The following is a 20,533-nucleotide window of genomic DNA, read 5'->3' as shown; positions in this document are numbered from 1 at the left end:
TTCACTTGCTATTCATTACGTCTGTCTTCTGTTTACCACTGGGTATATTTTACAGCGGGTTTATCAAGAACAGTTATGCTGAAAAACTCTGTTAAAGCTCACCTATTATGCTATATTTGAACAATACATTATAGGGCCATATATACACAAAACGTGTCTCTGAAGTGTTTTCCTCAAAATACTAAACAGGTCACCCATTATAGCAATGCCTCATATCTCTCTATTTCAGCCCTGTTACAAAAGTGCTGATTCTGTGACTGTTGCTTTAAATGTTTCCGAGCTGCTGCTGGCCACGCCCCCTTTGGAGCGCAGACAAGCAGTGAGCTCTCCTCTGTGAAGAGAGAGGTTATATCTCACACAGGCTCCGCCCTCTACTGGACTCTATGGGTACTACAAATATCTATAACTGTAGCCGCCCCCCTGGGGCGGGCCTACCTGAATGCGCGCGCAAGACCACCGTATATAAGGCGGCCTCGCCTCCTGGCTGTCATCCTTTTCTCTTCAGCGAGCAAGGAAACAACTGAACTAAGATGAGAAAAGACAGAAAGTTTGAAAAGAAAAGTCATGGACTCACCACTAATGGAGCAACGACCCTGTGCTTTGTGCCCGGGCTTAATTGCAGGTGCTGATCTCCACCGGAGGATGTCGGGGTGCCCTTCGTGTTCTTCATGCCAGCGGGCCGGGCGGCTCCGTTCGTCGAGGAGGAAGACGACGAGACCTCGTTGTCTGATGCTTCCGGGCCCGGCCTCCAGGAGGGTCCACAGCACATTGCACGCAGAACATTCCATATGTTAACTGTAAAACAGTTGCTGGGACTGGTGCAGCCAGGCGATTGGCTCACAACCATCGACCTGAAGGACCCTTACTTTCATGTAAAAATTGCTCCAAAGCACAGAAAGTATTTGCGTTTTGCCTTCCAGGGTGTAGCCTACGAGTACAACAGACTACCGTACCCACGCACTTTCAGCAAATGTGTGGACACAGCGCTTCAGCCGCTGCGCGACCGTGGCATGAGAGTGTTCTTTTATCTAGACGACCTCATAGTCATGGCCAGGTCCAGGGAATGGGCAATGTTTCACACAGCCCAATTGATCCTACACCTAACCAAGTTGGCTTTCGCTGTCAATTGGAAGAAGAGCTCCCCCATACCTCACCAGCAGGTGCAGTATCAGGGGATGTTGCTCGATGCAGGCAGCCTACGCGCCACCCTGTCAGAGAGCAGACAGACATCCTTGCTTCGGGCAGTTTGCAGACTGCAATAGGGGGTAATTATGCAGACTCTGGGTCTCATGGCAGCTGCTCACTTCGTGGTACCGCTGGGCTTGCTGCATATGCGCCGCCTGCAGAGGTGGTTTGCCAGCCTTCGTTTAGATCCCAAGAGGCACAAACGACACCTGGTGACCATCCCCCCCTCAGTGGAGGGCAACCTCTGTTACTGGGGGTCCCCAGAGCGCCTCCGGAGGGGAACTCCACTGGGGCGTGTAGCCTCCTACGTCACGGTGTTCACAGGCGCATCCATGACAGGTTGGGGGGGTACCTGCCTAGGGAGAGCTATAGGGGGTCGCTGGTCTCTGACAGAGACACGGCACAGCAACCTTTTAGAGCTGCGGGCAGTGGTGTTAGTCCTCCAGCATTTCAAACCCTTAATACAGGGCAAAGATGTGCTGGTGAGTAGCGACAACAGCACCACAGTGGCGTACATCAACAGGCAGCCTCCTCCTATGGTTGTGGGCTTCAGAGATTGTGTTGTCTCTGAGGGCCCTCCACATCCCGGGACTGGAGAACAGGCCCCTGGCAGGCGAGTGGGTGCTTCACCCGGAGGTGGTGAAGCAGATCTGGGCCCAGTTCGGGAGAGCAGAGGTGGACCTGTTCGCCAGCCGGCGCAACAGCCACTGTACCCTGTGGTTTTGCATGGCTCGGCGAGACAATCCACCCTTGGGGGAGGACGCGTTTGCACCAGGTTTGCACACGAGCCATGGCCAAGAAAGCTGCTCCACGCCTTTCCACCGGTACGCCTCATTCTCCCCCTCCTGGAGAGGGTGAGACGAGAGCGTCTGTCAGTCATCCTAGTGGCCCCAGATCGCCGCTTGGCTCTGTGGTTCGTAGAGGTGACACAGATGATGGTGGGCCAGCCCTGGGCGATTCCTCAGTTCTGGGGGGCGATGTCTCAGGAGGCAGGTGCAATAGGGGCGTTACCCACTCTGGGCAAACCTCTCCAGCCTTGGCTCCTGAGAGGGACAGGCTGAGACAGGGGGGACTGTCTGACAAGGTTATTCAGGCTATCCAGGCAGCAAGAGCAGGATCCACCACAGCCTGTTACAGGCCAAAGTGGTTGGCATACCAGCGATGGTGTGAAGAGGGGAGTCTAGAGCCCCTATCGTGTACGTTGGGCTCTATTCTGTCCTACTTGCAGTTACTGGTAGACAGGGGGCTTGCTCATTCCACAATTAAAGTGTATGCAGTAGCCATCTCATCCTGCTATGAGGGATTTGGTGGCCAGGTCAGCCTTCAGTCAGCCGCTTATGTCGCGGTTTTTGCAGGAGTCAGGAGGCAGCACCCAGTAGTGCACTGGGACCTGCTGTTGGTGCTCGAGGCTCTGGTCACAGAACCATTTGAGCCTCTGGAGCTCTCCTCCCTGCAAGCACTGTCATGGAAGACAGTGTTGCTACTTGCCTTAACTTCGGCCATGGGGCTGTGGGTCAGCAGGTATCAGGCAGGGAGAGCCCTCCTCACTGTTTTCCAGGCACACTATTCACGAGGTAAGCGTGTCTGAGTGTGCCCTACCAGCCAGATAAACTGCGGCCCCCAACACACTCTCACTCCATAATCGTCCAGGAGCGACGTTTGGTCAGGGTCCCGTGGCGTGCAGTTGTGACGCTCCTAGGCTCCTTCAGCGTCATAAAGGGACGCAAATAGCTTTCAACTGATTGCAATGTATTCCCATCTGCGGCGGGATTTGACGCTCATGGAAGCACGGCATACGTTTGTGTCGGCTGCCCTTAAAGGCAATGTGAGCATCCATTCCCATTGGATAACGGAGAATTGTACACCCGGAAGTAAGTATTCCCCTTACTGTCGATTGATTTTACAGTGATATCTGCACTACTCATCGACTAAAAAACACCAGATTATCCTTGTTAATTACACAACATTGATTGGTTTAAATTGTGTGCAATGCTTTTGTATTTTTCCCCTTCGATTCGGAGAAACAAATATTTTTTCAGAGTAAAGGATGGCAGAAGACAATACACTACCCAGAATCCCAAGCTATCGTTTAGGACTACACCATGTGCTCTGTTTGACAAACTCCGTTTTTTTTCACCATTCATTCCAATAGGCGCGTTCACACCGCAGTACTTTTCCCAGTTTATAGTGGCGATATAGTTCCGAAATGTTGCGTTCACACCAAAAAGAGCCGGAACTAAAATTAGTTCATGAGAACCTTTTCACCCCCTTTTCCGTCCCTGCTAGAGAACAGGGACTTTCGTGGGAGAAAAAAAGGTTCCTATGTCTGATTGGCTGGGCGGATTGCAAACCATGCCCCGTAAAACTCCCAAAAAGTTTTGTGAAGCCGCCATTTTATTATCCTTGCATTAGCATTATTAGCATTAGCCCAGCGCAGAAACGCAGAGAGACTAACTTATGGCAACACAAAATAAAACATGGGAGCGGTGGAGATGAGGAGGTGTCGGCGTTCTGGCGATTTACTCGGAAGGCTTCAGTAGAAGCTGCCAGTCCCCAACTCCGGGGACTTCCGGCCGGGAACTTTGGGCGGCAGTATACGCGGTGAAGTGGTGGTTTGCCTAATCCTCCCCCAGGGACTTATTCCGGTGTGAACGCGATCTGTACTTAGTTCATGAGAACCATCAGCCCCCACCTATCCTCCCGGGCTGGGCAACGCCCCAGGGGATCGCTCAGCGGCCGGCTGTTGGACCCCGCGACTCGGCTATGGGCGCTTCCCCACCGGCACCTGCTGGTGAGGCGTCCTCTGACCTCACCGTTCCTACGGGTGCCTTCCTGGGCGCACCGGTGCCGCAGTCACCGCCGATGCTGCCCCAGCCTACTCGGCCAGGCCGCGTGAGGAGGCCGCCTGCACGTTACGAGCCCGAGTCCGGCAGCTGGATTTAGACCGTTAACCTATTCCGTCCCATAGCTTTCCGGTCTGGGGGGGGATCAAGAGTTTATCGCCGGCCACAAGAGGGCAGCGTCAATGCTGTCGCTGCCCGGATATGCCGTGCTTTGACCCGGTAGTGCCTAGCGGCCATTTTAGTTCACATGTTGTTCATTCACTCCGCCTCGAGTTGAGACGTTCATCCACTCACTCATGTAAGACTGTTTCCACTACTGTTTAGTGTGTCTTTAATATATGTAATTGAATATATGTGTATTGGTCATGACATGCATGTATGTAATACTTTGTCAGCTTATCCTGCGGCATTGCTCTGTTTCAGGGTGTCGTCATCTTTGTCAATAAAGTACCAAGACTGACATTGAGGAGTGTGTTTCTTCAGGGGGTAGCAATAAAGATAACACCATTAAACAGTTACACAACATAATACACGTGTAATAACGTGCTTTAACCAGTAGGTGGTTTGGGTTAAAAAGCTGTCAAGTTTACAGTGTTAACAAAATAAAATATACTGCTGTTTCTGGTTTAGTTTACAACGGATATATTTTGTTATTGTTTTGATATTTGTAACACAAAAGCGATGGAAAAACCCCACAGCAACACAGAAAAGATGGCCTTAACATGACCCAGCGGTGTAGTAGTTAATAAAAAACAATAATATCAAAACAAATTATTACTACTAACTTTATTGTGAAGTTAAAACAGAACGGTAAAAGAATAGTTTCCGGTCTATTTCTGATGCCCGATCTCTGGAGATAAATAAAGAACTAAGCCAGATGTGTAATATATATATATATAAATTATATATATATATATATATATATTCAAAGTATTGTATACAAATACAAAGCATTGTACATAAACCAATCAATGTTGTGTAATTACAGTAACAAGGATAATCTGGTGTTGATAAACGATAAGCGGATGTCACTGCAATCACTGTAATCTGAACAAATACTTCCGGGTGTACAATCCTCCGTTATCCAATGGGAACGGACACTCACATTGCCTCTAAGTGCCGCCGACATGGACCAATGCGGTGCTTCTCTGAGCGTCAAATACCGCCGCAGATGGGAATACATTGCAATCAGTTGAAAGCTCTTTGCGTCTGTTTATGAAGCTGAAGGAGCCTCGGTGCTTCACAACTGCACGCCACGGGACCCTGACCAAACGTTGCTCCTGGATGATTATGGAGTGAGAGTGTGTTGCGGCCCCCACTTCTACACGGTCACAACCGGGGGAGAGGGGGTTGCGGTGCAGGGGCTGGTAACCAAAGGCCAGTCAGGGGCAGTGTGGTGACTCGATGTTGTTGGACGACAGGGCGTTTAGGCATCAGGGCTCCACCCACTGTACCCATAGAGTCCAGTAGAGGGCGGAGCCTGTGTGAGATATAACGGTGGGTTACGTATTGTAACCCTAGTCATACGGTTGCAAGAAAAAGTATGTGAACCCTTTGGATTCTCCACACATAGCGTAGTGTGTTCCTTCCAAACAACTCAACTTTGGTTTCATCTGTCCACAGAATATTTTGCCAGTAGTGCTGTGGAACATCCAGGTGCTCTTTTGCAAACTTCAAACGTGCAGCAATGTTTTTTCTGGACAGCAGTGGCTTCCTCCGTGGTGTCCTCCCATGAACTCCATTCTTGTTCAGTGTTTTACGTATCGTAGATTCAGAGGTGCGGGAAGGTATTTTGAGTGGGGGTGCTGAGGTGCTGGACTCCAGTGAACACTATTACGGGCACTATAGAGCACGCACAAAAGCAATCCCCACAAGCAAACACACAGTACACCCGCGACTGTTACAATGAAGGCTCGATAATCAGCTCACGGCATATAGGCAGGGGTAAAGTGCTATTTTTTACGAGTGGGAAGCGGACCGCACCTCCTCTAGGGAGGTCCGGGGGGATGCTCCCCCAGGAAGATTTTTGTTAAATATTGAAGTTAAAAGCATCAATCTGGTGCACTTTGAGAGCAACATTAAGAGATCTATGGATACATCTCTCAACACCCAGATGAAACACAACTGTAAGCAGATGTTCTTTTTCTTTATGGATATTTTACAAATCACTCCCCTTTCAAACTGTATTCTTGTTTTACTGCCATATAGTATTTCATAACTGTTTTTCCTTTATTCTCTTATTTTTTTTATAACTATAATGATCATGTGAAGGTGTGCTGTGGAAATAATCTTTTGAATAATTTGTGACTAAACCGTTTGAGACCCACTGAGATAACTTAGACTAAAGTGAACTATCTAAACACTCAGAGAGTCCTTTAGCTCACCTGAGCCTCTCAGTCTGAGAGGAGAGGACTCTCCTCCAGCTTGTTGTGGAACAAACAGCTCCGTATGTCCGTTAGTGCAGCTAGCTAACCAGATGCTAACAACACGGTCCCTGCTGCTGGCACCGGTCTCTCTTCCTCCTCGTTTTTGCAGTCACTCCTACTCACCCCCTTGTACCTTTCCCCTCCCACCTCTCCTCCCCCCTCTCTCTCTCTCTCTCTCTCTCTCTCTCTCTCTCTCCTCTCCTCTCTCTCTCTCTCTCTCTCTCTCTCTCTCTCTCCTCTCTCTCTCTCTCTCTCTCTCTCTCTCTCTCTCTCTCTCTCTCTCACTAAATGCGCTATGTCTGCACACACACACACACACAACACCACACACACACACACACACACACACACACACACACACACACACACACACACACACACACACACACACACACACACACACACACACACACACACACACACACACACACACACACACACACACACACACACACACACACACACACACACACACACACACACACAGAGCCGAGTTTGAATGACACAAGCACACTGTTATTTCCATGTAACTCTCTGATTGGTCTGGTGTCTTGCCTCTGTTGCATTCACTGAACACGGGAAATTACAGTCCTGCCGTCCTCTCGACTGTCATGATGAGGTTCACGTAAAACACGGTTAATGTATTATATTATTGAGGTAGAATTGTCCGGGGCTACAGAAACAACATTCGGGGCAGGCCAAAATATTATTTTACCAACAATGTGGAATTTATTGGCTACATATTACACAGATTATGCACAGCGGGAGCAGCAATAACCGTCAAATAATAATTCAGACAGGGGAGCTCCGGACCTCTAGGATTCTTCTTCACCTCATTGAGCATTCTGCGCTGTGCTCTTGCAGTCATCTTTACAGGACGGCCACTCCTAGGGAGAGCAGCAACAGTGCTGAACTTTCTCCATTTATAGACAATTTGTCTTACCGTGGACTGATGAACATCAAGGCTTTTAGAGATACTTTTGTAACCCTTTCCAGCTTTATGCAAGTCAACATTTCTTAATCGTAGGTCTTCTGAGAGCTCTTCTGTGCGAGGCATGGTTCACAACTGGCAATGCTTCTTAAGAACATCAAATTCAAAACTGGTGTGTGTTTTTTATAGGGCAGCTTTAACCAACACCTCCAATCTCGTCTCATTGATTGGACTCCAGGTTGGCTGACTCCTGACTCCAATTAGCTCTTGAAGAAGTCTTTAGCCTAGGGGTTCACATACTTTTTCCACCCTGCACTGTGAATGTTTACATGGTGTGTTCAATAAAAACATGAAAACATATAATTGTTTGTGTGGTATTAGTTTAAGCAGACTGTGTTTGTCTATTGTTGTGACTTAGACGAAGATCAGAACACATTTTATGACCAACTTATGCAGAAATCCAGGTAATTCCAAAGGGTTCACATACTTTTTCTTGCAACTGTATAAGCACAGGCAGAGCCCTCTACTTGGGGCCCTGTCTGTCCTATGCTGCTCGCTGAAGAGAAGTGTCGGATGACAGCCAGGAGGCGAGGCTGCCTTATATACGGTGGGCTTGCGCGTGCATTCAGGTAGGCCCGCCCCAGGAGGCCGGCTACGGTTATAGACATTTCAGTTGATGAATGCTCGCATAGTATGGTTGAGAGGTAGTACCCATAGAGTCCAGTAGAGGGCTCCGCCTGTGCATATATACCTACGGTTACAATACGTAACCCACCGTTTCTACCAGCAGATACTCAGTTAAACGCTGCCTTGATTAAACGCCATATGTGACCCGCTCGATAGAAATCAGTCGGAAGTCGCAACGGCTCATTTCAAAATAAATGTGGATTTGCGTAAAAAACAAAAGCAATCTGGGGTTTGGGTGTTTTGTTTGATTTGAAACAAACAGAGTCTTGGCTTTCAGAATATGAAACTTTTATTTCCAAACTCACACGATAAATACATTCTTTAAGCTTGTAAAGGGAAGATGACAGGCAATCTGCTCTTCTGCAGCGCCGCCCCCCCTCCCTCCGGCTGACATTATGAATGTAAGCGTGGAGTAATCATAAATAACACGGCAGGGTCCGTTACAGTTTGTTTTCATCTGATTTCAATTAAACAAAGTCTTGGCTTTCAGAATATTAAACTTTTTCGGTAAATTCAGATGATAAATACAACTTTGAAGCTTGTGACGGCATAATTACAAGCGGAGAACGGAGTAACTTAACGTCACAGCAGGCATAACAACAGCCGGTGTTTCTCGTGAGGGTTTTCCCCGGGAAACAAACACAATACACACAAACGCAAAATTACACAAACACACACACACGCACACACACACACACACACACACACACACACACACACACACACACACACACACACACACACACACACACACACACACACACACACACACACACACACACACACCAACACACACACACACACACACACACACACACACACACACACACACACACACACACACACACACACACACACACACACACACACACACACACACACACACTCGCGAGCTTCCCCCAGACCAGTAATCCAAACGAAAATATCTTCCCTCCGTAGTATTCTGATCATTTGCTCCACTAATAATCAATCAGATCGATGGATTCCAGAGAAGAGAATACTTTGAAGGCCTTTTTCTCAAAATGATGACTCGGTGACAGTCATTATATAATGGAACATATTTTGCTTAATATTTGGAGTACAACAACAATCCTGATATCATTAGAAAGCTAGGAATATCCTCTTTCCAGCAGTGTATACAACTCAAAATGTGTCTTCGGGTCAATGCGACTGATTTCGATAGAGCAGGTCACATATTATGTTCCAGACCACATCAAGCATTATTTCTGAATATATTCTCTCCAGTACAACTTTAGCTCTGAGTGTTAGCGATGCTTGCTAATCTAAACACAGACCATATTACTTCCAAAACACGTTGCGCATTGTTTCTGATACAGTGGCGTTTCTGATAGGGGACGATAGGTTGGGCAGAACATTGCCAGGAGTTCAACATAAAGCCAGCCCACATTTTAGTAATGTCATCATGACCGCAGAAAATCTGGATCAGCTCCGGTGTACCCCCGTTTTTAAGAGATGTCGGTAAGGAGGAAAAGAGAGATGGTTGTATTTTTGGACACTTTGTGAGTCTCCTTACACACCAGGGACACATTTATGTATAAAATACATGAAAAAGTTCTTTTTGCATAATAGGTGACCTTTAATAATTGTGTTAAACTGGCATCCAAAATGTGCTTTTTTCAAAAAAGAGTTGAATGCATCATCAAAATATCAATACCTCTTTAGATCCAACTAGATGCCTTTGCCTTAACTGGAACATAAATTCACACATTCAGTAACTTTCTGTTGACACCTCCAGACATAAACACTGCTGATGCATCATGTTTTTTATCATACAGTCTGGGCTGTTAAAGATATCATCCACTTTACAGCTCCTCTTGTCGGCTTACACTAAAATGTTATGTCACCTTATCTTTATAACTCCTGTTTTTACTCTTTTAACTTCAGATCTGCAGATGATATACTTTCGGAAATAAATACACAGAATCAGAAAGTTCAACATGGATCCTTCATCAGCCTATCTTTTCAGTATTCCCAAGCCCAAGAGGGAAAGAACAGCATTCATCCACTTTTATCTCGTGTCAATATTGCCTCTGTAATGCCTCAGTTACTTCTCAATTACCTCTGTGTTTTCACTCAGTCAGACACATACACAGACATACACTCTCACAGATGCATTACTGAAGGAATAAACAGCTTTCGCTCTCCTGCTGTGTGTTGAGTATTGAGTAAAAGCTTTTCTCCCTCTGATTATCTCAGTGTCTCTCATTTTTTGCCATTTGGTGTTCAAATCTGAGCTGCAATCCACTTGTACTCTGTGTTTCACCCCTGCTTTCTTCTTTCTCTATTATTCCTCCTTTCAAGAGATTGTTCAGTTTCATTAAGCCTAGATATGGAAATACACTTCTTCTTCTTCTTCTTATGCTGCTGTGTCGCATACGTTTTATTCCAACAAAATCACATTGATCCTTGAGCTGGCTAACTCAGGAAGACAAAGTGCCATTACCAGCAGATTCAGAAAAAGGTCATGGTTGTCGATGTATTTTTGCATGAGGGATTGAGGAAGGACCCTGCAATTTAACAGCCATTTCAACAGGAATACCACAGGAATTAATCATCTAATATCTCAGGGACGAAGAAGCTGCGGTGCGAGCGTGCTTTATGTTGTATTTCAGAGCATGCATCACTCACTTTGGAGCCAATTCAGCGCTGGGCTGGCTGGATGGTTAGGGACTGTCTCATAAATACAAGGTCTCAGGTTGGATCCCTGAAACAGCCAGTGTGTCTTGTTAAAGTGTCCTTTAGCAAGACAGAATGCCTCACGATAGATTGTCAACCAAATGTCTGAAATGAAAAAGGATACTTCATTTAAAGAGAACCATCTTACGTATTGTCATACTGATATTCTGTACACACTGTGAAGACCACTGAGACAAATGTAACATTTGTGATATTGGGCTATATAAATAAACATTGATTGATTGATTGACTTTTATTCTCTCAGTTAAAGGACATGACAAAACAAGAAGACACAACAGTTCCAAGTTACCATCATCATTGGCATGTGTTTTGATGAAATCTGTTTTTTTTCTTCTCTTTTTGCATCCATGATAGGGAAAGCAGGTCAAAATTTAAATAGCTGAAAATAGAACATCTGGCTGGGCCTTGTCAGTCAGTAGTGCGTAATGAAATATGGAAATTGGGGCGCTCTTCAAAGAGATGCGGGCCTCTGGGTGCCGTCCTGGGTCTCCAGCAGGCCCCTCAGCAGCCCCAGTGGAGCCCCGCCCCTCTGAAACGTGTGCTACATTTCCAGGTGCTGCCGCTGCGGCCCAGTCCGTCGCCAGTGCCAGCTCGTTAGCGCTCACAGCCTGGTGTAGCTGGCAGCTGGCATCATCATTACACTTCAAACCGGCTTTCGACCTGGGGTGCCGCCGCGGGATAGACCGCCCGCTCGTCCGCCCGCTCGTCCGCCTGCCAACAGCTGATTAGAGCCACGGCACGCTGACACTGGTACCCAGACTCCATCCACACGCTATCCAAACAGCACACACTAACAACCACACCACAAACACTCCAAACTGCATCCAAACCTCAACCAACAGTCTGTCCCGCAGGCCTCCTGAAACTTCTCTTAGCCTGATTCAGAACCTGGTTTATTTGATCTGTATGAAGAAGAGAAAACATGTATTTGGAAGGACTAAAATCATTCCATTATTCAAAAACTCAAGTTAATGTTATAGACATATTTGTTTTTTTGACAATTAGCAAAACTTCCAAAAGCTTCCATGCTGAGCAAGAGTAATGTAAATGGTCCGACACTCAAAAGGCAAACAAATCCAGTTCAAAAAAAGTGTATGACTCAAAGTTAAGCTATGAGAGAGTTAAGACTGCAGTCCCATAAATATGAAAGCCATTGCACTCTAGACTGCTGAATGATAGCGTCTTGTTAATGTCTATCAATCATTAGCCCTTTTAAGAAGTAAGAAGATATACCTTCTGTAACGCCTGCAACCTCACAGTGATAACAAAACTGAAAAGCACCGGTTCTTCCTGTTCACACCGTAGTGGAGCCGCCTCTAAACTCCGGAATCCGGTTCGTTTCAAGTGTGAGTGAGCGTTTTTAGCTACCTAGCGCCACATGTTTTGATGTCTGTTCTTGTTATTATCTCCGCAAGTTCTTATAATTGAGTGATAATGAGGGGTACCCTTCGATTCTGTGTCACCTCACGATGTGAAACGATGTCATGGATGTGCAGAAAAGATAAATAATAAGGTTTTGTGAGTGAATTTCGGTGCAGTAATCTGTTAGCATTTTTCGCTCGTTGCTAATTCAGAGGCTCAGCGTTAGCATTGTGGGTTTTATTTTGAAAAAAATAAATATTGATCAGTTATATGAGTTTCTTCCCGTTACATGGATATAAAACATTCATAGTTTATTAAATGAACATGCCCTCAGACACTGTTTCCTGCAAGATGTTGCGGCAGTGCCCCGGTACCGGGGTCTCTCGGGCTTAACAGGTTAACCAGATCATATTCTACACGCAACCCTTATGATTTTCCTTATGTCACTTTAAGGAGCATAAATTCACAACAGCACATCATTTAATTCCTGATCTTCATAGGGAAAAAGTGGAACAGCAGATTTGCATGATGTTATTGTGTTGTATTGTATTGCAGTTTAAGCTTTAGAGGGAACAATCTCCCTGAATGCTGTTTTGATATAATTCTTTACAGATATTGCCTCCAAATAGATTGTTGCCCATTTTCGCTTATTCTTCTCCCTTCCATTGAAATGATGAAACAAGATTTAATTTGCACTCAATCAGGCTCAGGTATGGCAGAGCGCCCATATCTCGTCAAACCTCAGTGACGCACACGAACACTGCTGGTCCCACTGGAGCCACAAACTGGTTTGAGCTTATCATCCTTTTGTTTCCTCAAAAAACAAACATGCCTGTTCTTTTTTCCTTTCCCGCTGCAAGCAGAGACTTAATAATTTCCACTGTGATTGAGTCATGAATGATAATGGCTTGATTATTTGGCGAGAATTGGTCTCTTTCGATTCATTTCATGTTCAGTGATAATTGAGAAGCTCTGTCAGTCTGGATAATACCAAACCTTTGGACTGGCTGCCTTTAAACATCCCGTAGTAAATTGTTTGGGTCAGTGTCAACACCATTTCATCTTTTGTGCTTTGGGAAAATCGCCAGGTTTTTTCCATTAAATCAATAATGCAAGGCCTTAAAATAAATATAAAAGCATAAGCAATACACGGCTAAGTCTACTGCATACCCTCCTTTGAGTGAAGGCCAACCTCCCATGATACCCCGAGGTTCATCAGAGAGCTCTCAAGCTATTTTTTCCCACCCTTTGGACTCGGGTCGTCTTTGAATAGTCCACATTCTAGTGCAACAGCCTGAAGAAAGCCACTATCGCTCCTTCACAGTAAAAAATACAGATCTAAAAGCCTATTTAAATATCGATAACTGCCTTGGGATTTGGCCCGATTTGTTTAGCACTGAAAGGAAGGTTTTGCTACAACCATTACTTTCTTTCTGAATGGCCGAGAATGCATTAATGTGCTCTAAAGGCACATCTGGGAGAAGAGTGGACATCTGGGAGGAGAAACAGCCTAGTTATGTTGCAATTGGAGAAAGGACCTTACTCATAATTCAGCTATACTGTTAATAAAACAGACGCTAGGAAATAACCATGCTGATGTTGGTAAAACACAAACAGGGAAGAATGTACTTAATTTGTAGAAAAGTGTGTTAGGACCACCTCTTTTTAATGAGACATGCATGCATCGTTACAAACAAATAAGCGGGAGGTTAATAGGAGGTCCAGAAGAGCAATTGGTGTAGGTGGCTCACTTCTTAAAGGATCCCTAATGAGCTGTCAGTGCCACTTCTAAGACTTCATGCATTGATTTATCACAAATCCAGTGACATGGAGGTCACTAGGGCTACCGTGTGATGGACTTCAGTACTTAAGGGTTTTGACACGGCCTTTTTGACCTGCCATACGGTCCACATGCATCACTCTACATCCAAGGCACTTCTTAGGAACACAGTAATACAGCTACACATCAATATGTAAAAAGAAAATCTGGCACCTTTCCATTTCTACCTCATTGAAAAACAAACCGCTCACAAGAAGCCTCCTTCCTCGAAAATGTAATCTCTGGAAACCTTGAGAGGGCTTGTTTTGTCTGAGTGAAGAAATGTTTGAGCCCAGCTGGACTTAAAAGCAAAGATGTAGTTGTTGCTAACATCCACGGGGAGGCAGCACAGTGTCTGTGGGAGAAAGAGGCGGCGGGGCGACCCCTCTCTGTAAGCAGTTGACCCCTGTGTTGGTGGAGGGCTGGGGGCCCGGCGCCGTCCCCATGTTCCCCTGGCACGGTGCCCTCATGCCGGGGTGGGAGGGAGCAGGACAGACTGAAGAAGCAGCGCTGGGAGCGGGGCAGAACCTTTGGACTCCATCTGTCGCTTACTCCACAGTCGAGAAAAGGGAGACAGGGAGAGCCAGAGACAGGTGGGCCCACCCCCCACCAGCTGGCACTGCAACCAGCATCTGCCCACAGCCAAGGCAACTTTCCTTTCTCCTCGTCATCACTGATCAGATAGCACAAAGCCTTGTTTACTTTTTCTCAGCCTTTCCCCTCTCTCATCTGCTACACTTCTGTTAAGTGTTTGTACTTTGTATAGTGTAGACCAGTAAAATGATGAGAACTTACATTTCAGCACACTTCTACACTATTGTGATCAAAGATTTAACTCTACTATCCTTTTTGTTAACTGCTGCTGTTGTTGTCTTCTACAGCACATACATTCAATACTCAATCAATGAAAAGATGGAGCATGGTAGGGGCCTGCAGAGGGATCATAACAAAAGACAAATAGAAAATCATTTTTATGTTTAGAGAAATCTGAGATTGGATTTGTGAAAAAGGGCTGCAAGTTAAATTAAGAAGCCTCTTATGTTTTTATACCGCATATCTTGTTAACAGACGGAGATCAATCTGAACAACAGTACATGATTTAGAGTTCATTTAGGTGAGTCATGGGGCCCCTAAACAACTGTGTATTGGGTTCTGTTTTTATTTGGAGGCATTTAATGCCTGTAAAGTTTCTATTTTCTATCCATCTTCGGGGCGTCTGGCCGTTTTAGGCAATATATTTTAACAAGGAGAATATAATATTTACTATATTTCGTTTTTAGATAAATTATTATCTTTAAATTATTATTATCGTGCATGTTTTCAACAATGTGTTATGAAAAATAGTATAATTAGGCCCCCTTTATTTCCCCATCCTTAAACAACATAGCAATTAAAAATGTGAGGGGGTTACTTCACTTGAAAGCTTAAAGGGCACCAGCACCAATAACACAAACTGTGGAGATGCCTCGAAAAAGTGTAATCCGGGGCCAGACTGTACTTTATGTTACATTGGTCCAGGCCTATAGGGGGCGGTATTACCCCTCTCTGAAAGTGTCACTGAAGAAATTGCAGGACCACAGTCTCCTTTTGACACATTAATGACAGGTTACACAGGTCACATGGCGTCAGTGTTCACAGTTTTTCCTCTGAATGACATTAGGCCCTGTGCAGGCATCACCGTAGAACACTCTGAATGATGAGATAGCAGCCCCCCCCCCCCCCCCCCCCCCCGCCTAATTCTGCTACATCTCTGGTGGACCGGGCTAATTTAGTTGAAAATTGATACAAGGATGGGGATAAAATGTTAAGCAAGACAATCCAGCAAGTCTGATTAGGCTGTTTGTAGCCAATTAGGCCTACTGGCTCCCATCTGAAGTCGAGCGGGCAGCAACCTCAGGCACATTAGCCTACTGGAGAGCTTTTTGTCTGTCCCATAACATAATTAGACCCACACTGTAACATTTAATTAGATTCATGTCAGATTTAACGTTCTTTTAAAGAGCAGACAAACAATAAAACCAAGAGGGCAAAAGGAAGCATGTAGATCCATAATTTCTGCCACTGTCGTAACATAGACAGTGCATTTGGTGCTGTTATTTGTTGTCTCACATTACATATAGCGCTACAAATGTAACTTAATGTTGATGATGTAGCCACTGTTGTGGCAATAATGTGCCAATATGAAAAGGGTGGAGGTGTGTGTAGCTGAGAAATATAACATAATACACGGCGCTTTGGACAATTATATTTCTCTCCTCTTTCGAGCTCTCCCAGAAACAGACAAAGAGTATTGACTCATGTGAGGTTTAAAGGTCCAAAGTGAAACAGGAAATTAACTTGATTGAATTTTCTTAGTTGCACTACTCGTGCCCTGACATATAAAAAAAAGAAAATCGATACAAACTGTACCATTTGCATCATCTTGGTTGATATCCTGCTTATTATTGCTGAGAAGACAGTCCTTATTTTCATCTTGAATGTATTGTAGCCTACTGAAGATATATATATTTATTTTAGTCTTTACCATTACTCCATGGTAACTACCTTCCCTTGAGTTCCTTTCAAAAGAAGAGGAATCCAATTTAAAATCGTGTGCCATGTTTCCTAGTCTTTTAAATTAGTTTGAAAGGGAACAGCAGTTGGTGGATGGCTTACTCGGAAATGACATGCAAATGATGTCCTATATATTGCCATAACAAAAAATCATTGATGATACATACTTAACTTTCTTGTTTGATATCAAGACATAGTGTACTTTGTCATATGTGCCACATTTTGGTAATTGTGAAACAGCTTGTCTGTAAATATATATTGATCATCAGAAAACCACATTTGGCACGTAAGAGACCAGTGACCAGTGCAAGATCATGTTGCTTCCCTTTTGTTTTTGTCTGCATATTACAGTAGCTCCAGTGCCACGTCTTGTTTGTCTCTGCTGCCTGCTGGGTTTAATCTCAGGTCTCCGTGGATCCCAATGTCCAATTAGTCTTGATGATCAGCCTTAATAGTTGTGCAGTTTGGTTCTGTTTCATGAAACAGGTTGTTTATTGTCATCACCTTTATACTTTTGTTTAGCTCAATGCTGCGATAAAAGCCCATGCAGACGGACCACAAGGTGTGTATAAATATGCTGTCTTCTAAACATAATTTTTCGATTAATGCATTTAAAAAAGTGAAAAGTAAACGTTCCAAGCAGCATGTGATGCATTATAAATTGCAAGTATTGGACGGAAATCACTGGCTCAAAATATGAAGAATATTTCGTATAATAGTAATACATTAAATGTCAAGCCAAATCATAACAGAAGTTATCTGAGAGAGAGAGGGACAGAGACAGAGAGAAGGGGGGGGGGGTAACACACCTCTATGAGCACATGGTACTATTATAGATGGTCTGAAGCATCTGATCTCCCTTGCAGGTAACAGCAAGCGCAGAATGAACAAATTACATGAAGCGGAAATAGGCTGACTATTAGAAGGGGACGTGTGCTTACAAAACGAGAGAGCATTTCAGATGTGACAGTGTGGCGAAGGGAACTTCTTTGTGTATTTAGGCTCAGTTTCTCTGTCTGTTGAGAGGGCTGGGTGTGTGAGATCCTTGTGGCTGCAGGATGTGTGAAAGGAGAACCGCAGGATTGAGGCGGTGAACTTTGTGCCCATGTTTTTAATAAATACCCACGTCGGGTTATATTTTTGGACGTTCTGCCTCTGCCTCCTTGCTTGGTCTGGGCCGCTCAACGGTCAGCGTCACATTTGGTGTCAGAAGTGGGATTCGACCAAGTAAGGAGGTGAAAATTGCGAGAGGAAGGAAAGGGACCAAAGAGAGGAGCCGCGGCTGGGGGTGGCTGTGCCTGGAACGGACCAGGGGGCCACGGCTGTTGGGGCAGCAGGAGACGAGAGACGGGCAGCGGGAGACGGGAGACGGGCAGGAGGAGAGGCGTTTGCAGGCCGACCCGGACCCACGAGGGGACAACGGCTTCACTGGCCCCGCTGGAGGTGGCGGCGTTGAAACCGGGTGGCTGACTGGTTGTCCCGGGGCCGGGACGGTAGGGACACTGTGCTTCCTGGGGAGAGGGGGGAGGAAATGTGACGAAGGGAACTTCGTCACTATGGACTGACGGCTTCAGGCCGGGTAAGGGCACTTTATTAGCGTGATTGCACAGTATATGTTGTCTGTGGCTGATGACGGTGTGCACCTGGTGTCCTGTGTTGTCTCCTCCCCCCTCACCTGTGTCTTGTTGTGCTGATTAGAGTGTGTGTATTTAGGCTCGGTTTCTCTGTCTGTTGAGAGGTGTGTGTGTGTGAGATCCTTGTGGCTGCAGGATGTGTGAAAGGAGAACCGCAGGATTGAGGCGGTGAACTTTGTGCCCATGTTTTTAATAAATGCCCACGTCGGGTTATATTTTTGGACGTTCTGCCTCTGCCTCCTTGCTTGGTCTGGGCCGCTCAACGTCACAGACAGATATGTTATATCACTAGGCCCTCCTGAAAGACCAGAGCGCATGTTTCTAAAAGGAACACTGAGCCGCATATGGACAATTATTGGGGCATCAGTTTAGGTGAATTGATATGTTAAAGATTGATGTAGACAACTTAAAATGAGCATAAATCAAATTGCAATTTAATGTTTGTTATTTGCATTTTGATGTATTTCTTGACAGACATCCTATAGCATAGACAGTAATTTACAGTAATATTGATTTCATGGGATTCCAAATGCTTGGAAGCTGAAATCCTGCATTTTGAGTTTAATGGGCATATACACTTAAAATAAACCCTGATGGTGTCAGATAAATATGGCCCATTTAAAAACAGTCTCACACTCAGTTTTTGCAGTGTAGTGCAGGAGACAAATGTCCTAAATCTCCCTCATTCACACTTTTATAAGAGGTCTAATCCCATTGCTAGTTATTGCCTTCATTTGTCTCCAGTATTACCATTACTGAGGTGATTGGCAGCCCCTCGAGATGCTATTTGGCGGGGCCTCTCTTCACTTGAAATGTGTGAGCGAGGCGTGATGGAGGCGTCCCCTGGCACCACGTAGTACCTATCTTCTGATCATCTGTTATCTCTGACTGAACATATTGGATTATTGATTTGAAGAGGGAATGTGTTTTTTGTGTAGGCGTTTAAGGACCAATGTGTGTCTGTAGAAGCCCACCATATTCTTTGCAGCCTAACTGTTACCTTACATGCTGGCATTTGACAATTTCCTGGCGGGAGCTGTCCTTGTTGCTGAATGTACAATTATTTTAAAATATGCTTTATTTCAAGCCTCCATTTCAAGGTAGGAGTACTTTACATAGCACTCCTACCATTGCTGAAAAATGGGATAAAAAAAAAATCTGGGGAACCAGAGTTATAATTTGTAATGTCACACATTCTTCTTCCCTTCCAAGTCTTGTACCTACATTACCCACAATGCAACTCCACTGCCAACAGTTTGATCTTAGATTCCGGTATGTTATTCTACTAGCAGCTAATGGAGCCTCAAGCTGCTATCGCTGCTTGCCTCAAGCAGAGATGAAGAGCGAGCTACAGAGGTAAAATCATAGTTTTTTTTTAACTCCACACTTCCAGATTTGTTTTTCATTTGCAAGATCACTGAAGGCAATCTACCATATTTTGCTTAGCACAGCTCACAATGGGCTTCAAAGCCCACAAATGTGTTCATATATGCAGTGATGCCTGTAAACAGACTATGGTGGAGTTCCCCTTTAGCAAATATGAAGGGTAGCTCCTTCAATTAAGCTTTAAACACATCAGGCTCTTGTGTAACCACCTCTTGGGTACGTTTACCCACACAGAAGTCTAAAAAAGAAGGTCTGGCTATAATGCAGGCATGAGGTGGTGAGCAATGAAAAAAGAATGTACACACACACACACACACACACACACACACACACACACACACACACACACACACACACACACACACACACACACACACACACACAGACACACACACACACACACACACACACACACACACACACACACACACACACACACACACACACACACACACACACACACACACACACACACACACACACACACACAAAATATAAGCCTCACCATCTGGGAGGAGGATTAATGTCTGGTCTGTTGCTCAATGTCCACTATTACGGGCATTCCTTGCACCAAATGTGTAAAAGGGTACACAAAGGTTTTAAAATAAACTGGTAAAGCCGGAGTAAGATAATAACAATCGGGTAGTTACTTTGATGGTTCCTCAGGAGGATACATGGATTAAGACAGCAAAAGCATGGAAGAGGAAGAGAGGAGGAGTCTGTCGAGGAGGAGAGCAAAGTGAGAATACGTGGCAATGCATTTTATTGATATTTCTCCTGCTTTTTGTGTCTGGTTGCGTGTGCATGCATGTGTGAAAGAGGAAAAGAGTGAGAGAGAGATGACCCTAGACACCAGCCAGCTCTGCTGCCAAGTCACATTAATTGTATATCAGTAACCGACTTTCATTCCTCCAATCTGCATCACCTTGATGCGGCTTTAAGTAACACTATGATTATTTCAGTGAAGCCTCTGAGAGAGACATTCATCT

The sequence above is a fragment of the Pseudochaenichthys georgianus genome, chromosome 8 (genome assembly GCF_902827115.2).
Source record: "Pseudochaenichthys georgianus chromosome 8, fPseGeo1.2, whole genome shotgun sequence".
Classification (NCBI taxonomy): Eukaryota; Metazoa; Chordata; class Actinopteri; order Perciformes; family Channichthyidae; genus Pseudochaenichthys; species Pseudochaenichthys georgianus.
This window is presented reverse-complemented; position numbering follows the sequence as displayed.